The sequence below is a fragment of the Hyperoodon ampullatus genome (assembly GCF_949752795.1).
Source record: "Hyperoodon ampullatus genome assembly, chromosome: 5".
NCBI classification, from domain to species: Eukaryota; Metazoa; Chordata; class Mammalia; order Artiodactyla; family Ziphiidae; genus Hyperoodon; species Hyperoodon ampullatus.
In genome coordinates, this window is record NC_136918.1 from 20,459,979 (window position 1) to 20,476,117 (window position 16,139).

Below are 16,139 nucleotides of genomic sequence, written 5' to 3' on the forward strand. Positions count from 1 at the left end.
ATCTTCCCCCTCAAAAACAAACATGAACATGGTCTCAGCTGCATTTAATCTGGTCACATCTCAGGAAGCTAAAAGTAGTTAAGGATCTTTCCAAAAGAGTGGCACAGAAAACATTTGGGACATTTATTGAAAATTAAATAAAATTGAAAATGATTGGAAATATTAGGTTAAATCGAATTTATAAACTGAGGTGTAAGACAAAAAGTATTTGAGTTATGTGATGTCAAGTTTGGGGGTTGGGTAAGAAATATTAAACAATGTGATTTAGTTAACTCAAAAAAATAAAAAATGTATGAATGAATGACTCATTGGTTTATATACAGATATTTATAGATAGGGAGAGAGGTAAGTAGATGATAGATTGATATTTAGATAGATGATAGATATTTAGATAGATAGATGCAAAGATAGATTCATAAATGTTGTCCTCTAAAATCTAAGGGCAGTAATGGTGTTGAGTTCATGGGCATTACAGCTAAGAAACTAAGAGGAAGCCCAGAAAACACTAAATGGTCAATTTATTATAAGTACATTCTTATTTATTCAATTTGAGACATATACATTTAATATCTGACAAGCCTGGGCATGAGTGCACATAAAATTAATGTGGAACATTCATAGCTAGAAAGAAATACTATTTCTAAACCTGGAAGTTGAGAATAAAAGTGTCAGTAATTCAGATCTCTATCTTCCTCTCTGTGAAACTAACTTGGTAGGAATCCTAACTAAGGGAGTCTAACATAACCCATGTTGTATAAGAACAACTATTAATCTGTCCTCATCTTCATGTAAAAAATGTTCGGGCCAAATGAGTGCCACATCCCTGCTGGAAAATGAGTCTAGTCACTTGATCACCTTGACCATTATGAAAATCATGAAAACCAAAATGATACCAGTTTTTGAATAGCAGTATATTTTTCCTAAAGCTTGATGTTTGTATTTGGAATGCAAATCTTTTCCTGTGGTTAGAGTTGGCGAAATTGGCCTTTCTGGTATGACTTCTGACCTTGTTAATAAATTAATTTCACATTCCCAAAGATAATACCTACCTAGTTCAGTGAATTATCAAGTCCCTTGTTAATCAAATCTTTTAAAAGCACCTACAAAACTGACTGGGGCAGGAGGTACAGAAAGAGGATGGTGTAGAGGGCATAAACAGTATAAATTACTCAGTTTTCTTAAAGAGCTTTCATCAAACAGGCAAGATAAGATCAGGAAAAATGCAAAAAATGCCGTATATAATGATGAAAATTCTGATAGTCCAAGAGCTGTAAAAGCAGATGGTGATGAAGAGAAATGTAAATAACTTGGAAGGAAAGGCCTCTTAAAGAAGGCAAGGCTTTAAACTTTTGAGAGAACTTGAAGGATGAAGGAGACAAAAATGGAGGTAAAGTTACAGAGAAAGAAAGAAGAATAAATATAGGACTAGGAAGGAGAATAGCATGCCTGGGTTTGAGGATTACTTTTAAGGAGTAGAGGGAAAATCAGTCAATTTATAGGATGAGCCTTAAATTTTAAGCACAGGAAATTAGATTTGGTGTAGTAAGAACTAAGAAGACACCATAGACTATGGAGCAGAGTTTTAAGTTTTTTAAAAACCTGTCAACTTAGAATTCTTCACCCAGGAAAAATACCTTTCGAAACAAAGGTAAAATTAAGACTTTTCTAACATACAAAAGCTGGAAGAATTCATTGCTAGTAAACTTTTTGCTCTGAGAAATATTAAAGTCTTTTAAGCAGAAGGAAAATGACACCAGATGAAAGTATGGATCCATGCAAAGGAGTGAGAAGCAACAGAAATAGTAATTACATAAGTGGAAAGATTTTCTATATTATTATTCAAATGTGTTTAAAAGATAACAGACTGTTTAAAGAAAAAATAATAGCAGCATATAGTCTGTAACATATGTAGAAGTGAAATGTATGATAACAGTGTCACAAAGGCCAGGAAGGGAGATATGGAAGTATACCACTGTGAAGTTCTTTTTTTTTTTTTTTTTTGTGTTATGCACATAAAGCATCTAGTTTAATCTTCACCAAATCCAATAAAGGGGATACTACAAGTGGAGCTATTTTTTTCTGCAGGAGGAAACTGAGGTCAGAAGGGATGTCAGTGGCCAAGACCACACAGAGGGTGAATACCACTCAAGGGGGTTCTGGTCACAACCTGGATGGGGTGGGGGTAGGGCGGTGTCTGTGTGTATATTGCAACCACTTCCCAGTAGATGACAGTACAGCAGAAGAAGTCCCTGGCATCAGCATGGAAATCAAGGGTTTTGGGAGAGGGGTGCCTTTTTTCTGATTCATGCCCAGGGCCACTATGGGTTAAGGGTGGTCCTGATGGAAGAGGTGGCCAGGCTTTGAACCAGGACCAGCTACTTCTAGAGCTGGACTAGCTTCCCAAGGACACTGCAGGAGCCCCGTGGGGAAGGTTGTTGTTCTGCCGTGAACACCCACACGCCGTATCCGGGGGAGGTGGGGAGGGGGTCACTTCTTCTGCACGTGGCCACAGTCATACTTGCTGCGCACATCGGTGAACTTGACGCCAGACAGGTCCTGCCTGCAGCTGCCCTGCATGAGCACGATGTGGTGCTACTGTAGGCTGTGGACCTCTCTGGGAATGAAGCAGACGGCCTCCTGACCGGTGCTGAGCTGCACGTGGCTGCATTTGCAGTTGGCCGAGTTGGGCTTATTAGGCTTGCAGATGAACGTGCGCAGGACCGCACATGCAGTGGTATATCATTTAGGCAAATTGTGATAAGTTAAACATGTATACTTTGAACCTAAAGCAACCCTACACACACACACACACACACACACACACACACACACACACACATGCTCACATGCAACAAAGAATTATAACTAAGCCAGTAAAAGAGATAAAATGAAATAATAAAAAATACTTAATCCAGAAGAAGTCAGAAAAAGCAATAAAGGGGAACAAAGAATGTATGGAAAAATAGAAAACAAATAATAAGATGGTAGATTTGCACTCAACTATACCTATAATCACATTAATTATTAATGATCAAAGTACTCCAATTAATAAATTGGAGTTTAAAAAAGAGCAAGACCCAAATATATGCTGCTTAGAAGAAACCTACTTTAAATATATAAACACAAATAGGCCAAAGCTAAAGCATGGGAAAAGATATACTATGCGAGCATTAATCACAAATATTAGTGTAGATTTTAGAGCAAAGGATATTATCAAGGATAAAGAGGTCCATTTAATAAATGATAAAGGACTCAATTCATTCAAACGACATAGAATTCTAAATGGTTTCATGCCTAATAACAGAGCTGCAAATTACATGAAGAAAAACTGATAAGTCTGTGAAGAAAAATAGACAAACCCACAATTCTAGATGGAGTTTTCAACACACCACTCAATAATTTATAGAACAGGTAGACAGAAAATCAATAACAATATATTGATTTGAATAGCAAATCAATAACACTTGAATAACACTCAACCAAATTGAGACTATTCCACCCAGAAACAACAAAATACACATTTTTTCAATTGCACATTAAGGATTTACCAAAAATAAATGATATTCAGGGCAAAAAAAAAAGTTCTATTAAACTAGGAAGGATTCATGTTATACAAAATATGTTGTGTAGCCATGATGAAGTTAAATTAGAATCAATAATAGAAAGATATCTGAAAAAATACTTCAAAATAGCCCAGAAGTCAAAGAAGAAATGTTTTAAAAAACAGAAAATACTTTAAACTGAATGAAAATGTGGGATACAGCTAAAGCAATACTTAGGGGGAAATTATAGTAGCAATGGCCATATTTGAAAAGAAAAAAGGGAACAAATTAATAACTTCAATTTCTACATTAAGAAAAGTAAATTAAACTCAAATTAAGGACTTCCCTGGTGGCACAGTGGTTAAGAATCCACCTGCCAATGCAGGGGACACTGGTTTGATCCCTGGTCCAGGAAGATCCCACATGCCACGGAGCAACTAAACCCATGCGCCACAACTACTGAGCCTGTGCTCTGGAGTCAGTGAGCCATAACTACTAAGCCTGCGTGCTACAACTACTGAAGCCCATGCACCTAGATCCTGTGCTCCACAGCAAGAGAAGCCACCGCAGTGAGAAGCCCGCACACTGCAACGAAGAGTAGCCCCTGCTTGCCGCGACTAGAGAAAGCCCTTGCACAGCAACAAAGACCCAACACAGCCCCCCCCAAAAAAAACACACACACATACACACACACCACCAAAAAAACCCCCCAAAACAAGCAAATAAACAGAAAAACAAACAAAAAATTCAAATTAAGCAGAAGGAAGGAAATGATCAAAGCCAAAATCAGTAAAATCCAGAAAGAATAATAGAGAAAATTAATGAAATCAAAACCTGGTTCTTTATGAAGATCAATAAAACTGATAAATCTCTAGCAAATCTGATCAGTCTGACGGGTCAGAAAAAGCAAAGACATAAATTACCAGTATCAGAAATGAGAAAGGCAACATCACTACATATCCTACACATACTTAAAGGATATTAGAGGATACAAAAAGGATAATAAAGGAATGTTATGAACAACGTTATGCCAATAAACTTAGATGAAAAGGAAAAAAATAATTGAATGTCTACCAGCCCTCACTCAAGGAGTTGATAACTGGAATAGCCCAATATCTATAAAAATATTGAGTTTATAGTTAGAAACCTTCCCATAAAAGGAATTCTCCCAAACAGTGAAGGAAGAAATGTTACCAACCCTAAACAAAGTCTTTGAGAAAATTGAAAAGAAAAAAATACTTCCCAACTTATTCTATGATTTCAGCACTACCCTAAAAACAAAATCTGAAAAGACACTTCAGGAAAGCTACATACTAATATCCCTTATGAACATAATGCAAAATTTCTATGCAACCTGAAGTCCTAACCTATGTCTTTGGTGATTATAAAGTGGTTGCTCCCAATGTTCTCACTTTTATAGTTACAACTAGTTTATATAACAATTAGCTTCATTTCTGCTTTTATAATTTGTATAGGGACACATTTCCCAGTTTGAAGCCATTTTTGTTAACTTTTTAATGAAGTTTAATGAACATATAGAGAAGTGACTCTTTATAGAGCCCAGCTCAATGAGCTTTCATACACTAGACATACCTGTTTAACCAGATCCAGATTAAAAACAACAGATTTAACTCAAGCAATTGTATAGGCTTGGTAAACTCAAAATCTCCAAGATAGAGATTCAGGCTAGAGACCAAGAGAAGAGTTGCAGCTTGAGTCCAAAGGCAGTCTGCTGGCAGAATCTCCTCTTGGTAGGGGTGAGGTGGGGTAGTTTCAGTCTCTGAAATTTTAAATGACACATAAGACCAGTTGATTTAATAGATATATATAGTGCATTCCATCTAAAAATAGCAGAATACACATTATTTTCAAGTGCACATAGAACATTCTCCAGGATAGATAACATGGTAGGCCACAAAGCAAGTCTCAGCAAATTTAAGAAGATAAAAATTGTATCAAGCATCTTTAAGATCACAGCAGTATGAAACTAGAAATCAATTACAGGAAGAAAAATGGATAAAACACAAAAATAAGGAGACTAAAGAACATGCTACAAAAAAACCAATAGATCAATGAAGAAATCAAAGGAGAAATCAGAAAATACCTTGATACACATTAAAATAAAAGCACAACTTTCCAAAATGTATGGGACACAGCAAAAGCAGTTCTAAGAGATAAGTTTATAGAGATACAGGCCTAACAAAGAAACAGAAACATTCTCAAATAAACAACTGAATCTACCATCTAAAGGAACTAGAAGAAGAAGAACAAACCAAGCCCAAAGTCAGCAAAATAATAAAGATCAGAGTGGAAACAAAATAGCACCCCCCCAAAAACAAAACAAAACAAAACAAAAGACCAATGAAACCAAGAGCTGGTTTCTTGAAAAAATGAATAAAATTGATAAGGCTTTATCCAAACTCACCAAGAAAAAAAGAGGGTCCAAATCAGTAAAATCAGAATTGAAAAAGGAGAAATAACAATGGATATCACAGAAATACCAACAATAATAAGAGAATACTCTGAACATTTATATGCCAACAAATTGGACAACCTAGAAGAAATGGATAAATTCCTAGAAAAAAAAGTGGTCTTCCAAGACTGAATCAGGAAGAACTGTATAATGTGAACAGACTGATGACTAGTATTGAAATTGAATCAGTAATCAAAAAACTCCCAGCAAACAAAGTTCCAGGACTGGATGGCTTCACAGGGGAATTCTACCAAACACATGAAGAAAGTTAATACCTATCCTTCTCAAACCATTCCAAAAAATTGAAGAGGAGGAAACACTTTCAAATTCATTCTGTGAGGCCACCATTACCCTGATACCAAAACCAAAGACACCATAAAAAAAAACAAAAAACAAAAAAAATTACAGGCGAATATCCCTGATGAACATAGATGCAAAAATCCTCAACAAAGTACTAGTAAACTGAATTCAATAATACACTAAAAGGATCATACACTATAATCAAGTGGGATTTATCCCAGGGATGCAAGGATAGTTCAGTATCTACAAATCAATCAATGTGATACACCACATTAACAAAACAAAGGATAAAAATCACATGATCATCTCAATAGATGCAGAAAACATCTGACAAAATTCAACATCCAGCCATGTTAAAAACTCTCAATAAATTTAATATAGAGAGAACCTATCTCTACATAATAAAGGCCATTTATGACAAACCCACGGTTAACATCATACTTAATGATGAAAAGCTGAAAACTTTTCCTCTAAGATCAGGAACAAGACAAAGATGCCCACTCTCACCATTTCTATTTAACATAGTATTGGAAGCCCTAGCCAAATCAATCAGAGAAGAAAGAGAAATAAAAGTCATCAAAATTGTAAGAAAAGAAGTAAAACCGTCACTATTTGCAGATGTCCTGATACTATTTATAGAAAACTCTAAAGTCTCCACAAAGAAACAATTAGAACTAATAAGTGAATTAGTAAAGTTACAGGATACAAGATTAATATACACAATTCTGCTGCTTTTCTGTACACTAATAGTGAACTATCAGAAAGAAAAAGCAAGAAAATAATCGCATTCACAGTCTCATCAAAAGGAATAAAATACCTAGGAATGAACTTAACCAAGGACGTGAAAGACCTATACTCTGTAAACTATAAAACATTGATGAGATAAATTGAAAATGATACAAACGAATGGAAAGATATCCCATGTTCTTGGATGGGAAGAATTAATATTGTTAAAATGTCCATACTACCAAAAGCAATCTACAGACTTAATGCAATCCTTGTCAAAATACTCATGACATTTTCCACAGAATTAGAACAACTAATTTCTAAAATTTGTATGGAACTACCAAAGACCCTAAATAGCCAAAAATCTTGAGAAAAAAGAACAAAGCTGGAGGTATCATACTCCCTGGCTTCAGACTATACTACAAAGCTACAGTAATCAAAACAGTAAGGTACTGCACAAAAATAGACACTTATCAGTGGAACAGGATAAAGAGCACCAGAAATAAACCCATTCACATATGCTCAACTAATCTATGACAAAGGTGGCAAGAATATACAATGGGGAAAAGATAATATCTTCAATAAGTGGTGTTGGGAAAACTGAAGAGCTAAATGTAAAAGAATGAAATTAGAATATTTTCTCATACCATATACAAAAATAAACTCAAAATGAATTAAAGACCTAAATGTAAGATTGGAAACCATAAAACTCCTAGAAGAGAACAGGCAGTATGCTCTTTAACACAGGTCTTAGCCATATATCTTTGAGTCTGCCTTTTCAGGCAAGGGAAGCAAAAGCAAAAATAAGCAAATGGGACCTAATCAAACTTAAAATCTTTTGCACAGCAAAGGAAACCATCAGCAAAACAAAAAGACAACCTACTGAGCAGGAGAAGATATTTGCAAAGGATATGTCTGATCAGGGGCTAATATTGAATATATATAAGGAACACATGAAACTCAGCATCCAAAAGACAAATAACCCAATTAAAAAATAGGCAGAAGTGGGCTTCCCTGGTGGCGCAGTGGTTGAGAGTATGCCTGCTGATGCAGGGGACACGGGTTCGTGCCCCGGTCTGGGAAGATCCCACATGCCGCGGAGTGGCTGGGCCCGTGAGCCATGGCCACTGAGCCTGTGCCTCCAGAGCCTGTGCTCTGCAACGGGAGAGGCCACAACAGTGAGAGGCCCGCGTACTGAAAAAAAAAAAAAAATTAGGCAGAAGACCTAAATAGGCGTTTCTTCAAAGAAGATCCAGATGGCCAATAGGCACATGAAAAAATGTTCAACATCACTAATCATCAGGGAAAAGAAAGTCAAAGCCACGATAAGATATCACCTCACACCTGGCAGAATGGCTATTGTCAAAAAGACAACAAATGATGTGTTGGTGGGGATGTGGAGAAAGGGAACCCTTGTGCACAATTGATGGGAATGTAAATTGGTGCAGCCACTGTGAAAAACAGTACGGAGGTTCCTCAAAAAATTAAAAAGAGAACTGGCATACAATCCAGCAATTCCACTCCTGGGTATATATCTGAAGAAAATGAAACCACTTATTTGAAAAGATATATGCACACCAGTGTTCATAGCCGCATTATTTGCAATAGCCAAGATATGGAAGCAACCTAAGTGTCCATCAACAGATGAATGGATAAAGATGTGGTATATATATTATTGGACCTGGAGAGTATTACGCTCAGTGAAATAAGTCAAACAGAGAAGACAAATACGATATGTTTTCACTTATACGTGGAATCTAAAAAATAAACAAATGAATATAAGAAAACAGAAACTGACTCACAGATACAGAGAACATACTAGGGTGGTTACCAGTGGAGAGTGGGGTAGATGTAGGAAGAAGACAGGGGAAGGGAATTAAGAGGTACAAATTACTATAAATATGTAAAATAAATAAGGTACAAGGATGTAATGTACAGCACAGGGGATATAGCCAATTATTTTATATTAACTTTAAATGGAGTATAATCTATACAAATATTGAATCACTATGTTGTGCTCCTGAAACTAATATAATATTGTAAATCAACTATGTTTCAATTAAAAATAAAACATAAAAACAAAAAACACCTTCACAGAAATATCTGGAAGAGTGTTTGACCAAATATCTGGCACCTTGATCCAGCCAAGCTGATACATAAAATTCACCATCACAGGGTGGAGCTCATCCTTCTGGTAGGAAGGCTCCCCCACTCTGCCACATTGACCAAGTGAGGGCTCCTGGGCCAATCCAAGTTATAAAAACTAATAAAGCATAATGTCTTAATTTTATAGATTTAAATACACTTCATAGTATGTATATAAATATAATATACATTTCAAAAAATTTTAGTCCTTTGAAATTCCAATTTTTAGGAAAAAAATTTTTATTTGAGGTATAATTGATATATAACACTGTATTAGCTTCAGTCATACAACATAATGATTTGATATATGTGTATACTGTGAAATGATTACCACAATGTTTATTTTTACATCCATCACCACACATAGATACAAATATTTTTTTCTAGTGATGAAAATGTTTAACATTTACTCTCAGCCACTTTCAAACATACAGTACATTATTGTTAACTATAGTCATCATGCTATATATTACATTCCCTGGACTTATTTATAACTGGAAGTTTGTACCTTTTGATCATCAAATGTTTTTAAATACAAATTAAAGTTGTAATTTTACCTTCCAGCCAGAATGGGTTGTCTTTTAATATATTATGGTGGTGTTTTTCTTCCTAAATGATGCAAGGATTTTTAAAAAGCAGTACTGGTATAAGTGAAAAAGATGTGTCTTAGTTTAAACAATTTGTTAAAAGAAAATCTTTGGTATTGATTTATGTCATCATTTCCAATACTGGTTTTCTATTCATTTATTTTATTCATCTTTACTTAACCATTACCTACACTTTACTTTCAAGTTTCTTAGAACACAACCGCTTAGTCAAACAATGATTTGGAAAGCAATTTAACTCATGGGAAACGAAATTCTCTATAAAATATAACTGCATCCTTTTATGACATGTAAATTCCCTGTTGTTTAAGTATTTTTTGCATTGTATTTCTAAAATAAGGGTCTTCAGAGAAGTCTAAGATGCATTCATATCTGGCCAGTGGATATTTTTACGCTCTGTATTTTGAGTAAGGAAGAATCTATTTAAATTCTCTAACAAGAGGAAATGCATCTACTTCAGACAATTGAGTTTTAACAAACTCAGTTTCATTTTTATTAGTATTTCACTCTGAGAAATAGCTGATGACATTATTTGCTTTGTCCTCCTTGGCGATTCAGTTTCACTTTTGTATATACAATAGTGGGGAAACTGTAGCCTGGACAGTTTTGGTTTACACTTGGCCTCCTAGAATTTCATTGTAATAGTTTTGTTTGGCATTCAAATTCTATGTAAGTCCCAGTTTATATTCCCCTTCAACTGAATAATTACTAGTCATCACATTTCCATAGTCCCTGTCAACATTTTTTCCTTTCAGTGGTACGGGAAAGTGGTACTGGAAATTTTTGTTCTGATTGTGTTTGTTTGCCAAGGGCATTTATTACCAAGACTTGATAAAGGGTCTGATTGGGCCACATTTTCTTCAGCTGGTTCTATTCATACTCAAGACCTTGACTGGCTCAGCTGGTTGGTTTGTTTAAATTCAGAGTTGTCTTTTTCCCCCATTACATGCTTTCATGATCTGGAAAGTTTTAGGGAATTATTTTTTTAATCAACTACAAGATCTTTTGAAAACTAGAAATGTAGCCAAAATAACTTCACTTGTTGAAAAGCAGCATAGCATAAGTTAACAGCTCAAACTTTGGACACTTGAGCCACACGTATAGGTTTGAGTGCTGGCCCCAAGGCTTACTAACCTCTCCGTGCCCTTTTGCCTAGTCTTACAAATGGGGAAACTAATAGTTACCTAATGTCAAAGGTTGCTGTGAGTAATGCCTTACAGACAGTAAGTGCTGAGTGTTTGTTATGGAGTGCTAGATATACTCTGTCTTTGGAGTAAGTAGTTCAATAAATTAAATCACTTAGATATTTAGTAAACTCTGCAGTAAGCTAGTTGAATTAATCAATGAAATGCTAGTCTCCATACAGATACTCCTTTAAATTCAATTAATATAATTTAGATGCATTAAACAACCTTAGTGCTTCTCCTAGGAATAAATATTAATCATGAACCCACATGTTTCTAAATTATTCCAGTAAAATGATAGCTCCCTCTTAAAAGTCTTTAAATCCATATTACCATATTTCATCTATTTAAAGACCCTTTTTTTTCATGTTTTAGCATCTTTTAGGATACATTTTACAATCTGAGATTGTGAATCACAATCACAGTCAGTCTGGCCTTGCCCAAACATTCTATAGCTCAGTCCTTTCCTAGCTTTCAAATTCCCATCATTGAGTTAAATGCCTGGTTAATACTATATGTGTTGAGTTTAATTGCCATAATAAATGTCTATTAAAAGATTACTGTGTACCTCAGCATTAAAACAAAGAAGTTATTGTGTCTGCAGGAAGGCATGGAAACAGAGCACTTGGGTATATATTTGATACTGAAGAAGCAGATATTCATCTTTGAAGGGATAGTCACAGTTCCATTTTTTCATGCATCAAGTTCTTTACAGGATCTAAGAAAGGCTAAAAAAAAGTATAAAAATGTTATAATATAGTTTGTTCCTGAAATACATGCAACTGTCCACAGACACCTTCTAGTAAGGTCGGTAGTTTGTGGGGGAAAACCTGCAAATTATATTGGAGAAATCTTTTAAAAAATCTTTGTGTTGGGCAATACTGTATTGGGCAATACTATGTGGAAAACCACAATATTCCACAGTATTGTGTGGAAAACACAGACATCAACAACACTATGTAAAAGGTGATTCAGAAATACTGGACTCAGAACATGAAGAAGTTTAAGAAATACCTTCATTAATTTAGTGTATTAATATTTTCCTTTTTATACTTAAGAAAAGAAATCTATGATTTTTAAAAATTATGTTACAAGTCAAAAAGAGCTCTTTCAGTAAATATTAAAAATCTAAGTGATACATAGACAAGGCATATATCTTAACTGGCAGCATTGCTTTCTTCTTTTCTGATATATAAAATAACACAGATTAAATTGATGGGATATTATATTTGATGAAATATAATAAGCATCAGCAATAGTTTCAAACAGTACTTCTCAAACTATCTGTGGTAAAGGGCCTAGTTATTTTAATATCTAATCCATCATAAATAGATATTTTGTAAAGTATAAGAAAAATGAGATTAAAAGAACAAAAATATAAGTTCATTCTTTACATTGTTGGATACAAAAAATGTAAAATTACTTTTTCAAATTGCTCTAAACGTTTCCCAGTGTTGACTCTCGCATTCTGAACTTATCTTACCCCAGACCAGTAATATTTTGCAGACAAGCCCAGTTCGAGGACCACACTTTGAGCATTACTGATCTTTGTCGCTATGGAAGCGACTTAATCATTGAATTGTCAAATATTCTCAGTGATGCCAGGTGGAGTTCAGAAAAAAATGAAACTCAGGTTTTCTTAAACACATCATCTTATATCTGATTGAACTTGACAGTTTATAAAACACTGGTACCAAGGAAACCTTCCAGTCAAGTTAGCTGCATAATTTCAGGCTTTGATGCATATTTTTTACTACAAATACATACAGACTGGTAACAGAGACCAAAAAACCATAGCCCACCTCAAAAACAAGATCAGCATTTTTACTGGACAGAAATGCAAAACAAAGAGCAGGGACAAATCCAGAAGAAGACAATTGTAGTCAGAAGTTTAGCCAAGGCCGAGTAAACAGACCAATGCTAGAAGGCAACAGAAATATTGTACTCAAACCAATGCAAGAAGGCAGCAGTAATACTTGCTCCTCAAGCAAGAGGCTGGAATGAGGCTCCCGAGCTGGTGAAAGGCCATGGACAAAAGCAGCTTCTAATTCAAACTCTGCAAGAACCTGTGAGCTGAGGAGGCAAGGATGTAAAGACACCGTGTTTCAGCCAGTCGCTGGACCAAGCCTCCTGCTGGTTCATCAGTGGATCTGCAATGTCTTCAGCTATCAAAGTGCTTTCACGTGCCTCCACTAAAGTGACCCTCTCAACTGCATGGGTATTATGCAGGGAAACTGGATGTATGTTATTATTCGTTTCACAAATGAGAAAACTGAGGCTCAGAGATCATACAGCATTAAAGCAAATATCAGAGTCAGGACTAAGAATCCTAGCCGTGTGATATGCTCAACCTACTGTGTATCTGAAAAACACCACTTGAGATAGATAGGATAGTTGAAGTTCATAGAATTGCTAGCAGAAAACTTGTTCTTTGCTTCCAAATTCAAGTATTTTAAAATTAAAACTGAATAGGTATTATAATTTGTGGCTCTTGCAATAATTTCCCATCTCAAACCAAAGGATGTCAGTATTTTCAATATCATTTCAACAGTAGGGGAAGTGGATAAACTTTTGCCTTTTACAGTTTAGTTTATTGGTTTCCATCTAATATTATCAAACAGTAAGGGGGAAGAGGATCTCCAAGAAGAAAGAGAGGATTTTCTTATTTTATTAGGTGGGGAGAAAACCAGCAACAATATAATCTAAAGCCTGAACAGGACTTTTCAAAGTGTTGAGAAGATGATTGAAAAAGATATGCTTGCATACATCCTGGAATTTTCAAAATAGTTCCAATTTCATATAACTTTAGTTCTTCTAATTAACAATGCTCAGCAGATTATAAATAAATGTGACTTAATTCCAATGCACTATATAAATCAAGTCACAAAGTAGGAAAAAGCCTTTTGTCAGATCTTTTAACCAGATTTTTTTAAATTCAGAAGTTCTATGCTACATTTGAGGGAGAGTCTCTGAAACCAAAGTACCAACCAGATGACTTTGGAGTCAGCCTTGAGCAGATACAGAAATTAGTACAGGAAACACAGTTAAAATATCAAACATGAGAATCCTGTAAACTAGAGACACCCTTACTTTGCCCAAGTTCCTAACAAAAGTCCCTCTGAACTATCTCCCTGCTGGCAAACAATAAAAATTCCAGTCCTCTGCTCTTCCCTCCTCTAACCTTACCGATTACCTTGTTCATCTAAGTAACACAGTACAGGAAAGGATACGCCATTCTAAAAACCTTGAAATTATGTGGAGTTTCTTAGAACTTACAGAAAATAGGGTTATGCTTTTTAGATAAAAAGTAAATATATATTTATGTTTTTTAATGTATTCTTACTCAATGCTTCTTTATTCTGATGAGACATTAAAAGCCATATTATACTATCAAACTTAGATGTGTTTATATGTACACACTTCTTGCATACATGCAGCCTTCCACATGACTTGACATATAATTTCTTGTTTGCACTTTGAGGTTAAGAGAAGTTATATGATTATTTCAGTGCATACAATGGAAGGGTTGGAAATGAACACATTGTGATTCCTTATACTGTGGATAAGATACTAGAAATGATTATTCCAACTTCTTTAAAAGCAATCTGGAGCATTGCCCTTAACCCCAAAATCCATTAGCGAAACATTAGCTCATACTAGCTCACTTAAAAATTGTTCATGCTTCAGGACAGTCTGTTTCCTTCAAGGTTATAAGATAGGATAAATAATGAAGAGACTATTGAAATGTCTCTTAGTTTACATCTTAGCAATTAAGAGTATTCAAAAACAAACCATAAAATGCTTATGATTTACATGTTTAGCCAAGCACTTATAAACTGAGGGTCATTTTTTCTTTTTAATTTCTAAAATGGGAATTTCTTACCTCATATAAAAAAGTAGGAAAATGTTTATATTTTTCCCTCTGTTCCTCTTACTGTGTGGCTTTTCACAGAATCTTGGTGAGTGGAGAATCTTGGCTCCAAATGGATCCACAATTCCATTTGGCGATTGTCCTTACAGATCAGATTCTGGGGGGAAAAAAAAAGATTAGGCCAGTTATGACACAGGCTTATACCCAAACAATGGCTAAAATTAATGTGTTTCTAACTATTTAAGTATCCAAATAATGCTCAAAATCCTTTTCTACATAAAAGAGGAAGTTGCCAGAACTTAGTGTTAGTCCTTTACTGATTGGAAATGATGTCTCCATTCTTATAGAGATTATTCACCTCCAAATAAGCTATTAATTGCAATATGCAGATACTTATTTATAGTTTGGTAGTTGGCATACACTTCTGGTTTCAGGACTCCTACTGCTCTGAAAAACATTTAGCAGTGTCTGGCAGCTGACATTTATAGATATATCATTATCATAGATTTGAAACAGAAGCTCAAGAAATCTTTTGTCAGATCTTTTAACCTGATTTTTTTTTTTTCAGAAGCTCTAGACTATATCTGGGCGAAAGTCCCTGAATCATATCAGGAGTTAATGAATTAAGGTATTTGTTTAGTAAGCACGTATTAAATACTTTGTATTCAGACACTGTTTTAGGTGCTGATGATAAGACTGATAAGACATGATGCATACCCCCAAGGAGCATATACAGTCTAAAAGGAAGAGAGGGCCACCAAAACAACAAATGTAGTAAAGCTTTGTAGGTGCCATGCTAGAAGTATATATATGGGTTCATAAAGGAGGGAGGGGCTGACAATTGGATGGAGCCACAAAGAGTCAGGATGCTGCTCAACGGAGAAGGTGAGGCTTGAATTAAACCTAGAGAAAATTCTGGTTTTCATCAGGAAGTATAGGTTAGTGTGGGCCCATGAAGGAGAGTCACATGAGTCAGGGCACAGTGGTAGGAAACAGCAGTATGGAACGTTTGGAGAACCTGGGGTATTTTGCTGTGCTGTGAGCATCAGATACAAGAAGAATTGTGTTCAGTGAGCTGTCAAGCTGAAGAGGAGAGCGTGAACCAGAGTAGAGGACCTCGTATCCCAGGTCAGAAGTTTAAACTAAACCCTATGAACTCGTAGCAATAGAGAGTAGAATGGTGGTTGCCAGGGGCTGGGGTTGGGAGAAATGGGGAAATGTTAATCAAAGGATACAAAGTTCTAGTTATAAGATAGATAAGTTCCAGGAATCTGATGCACAGCATGGTGACTA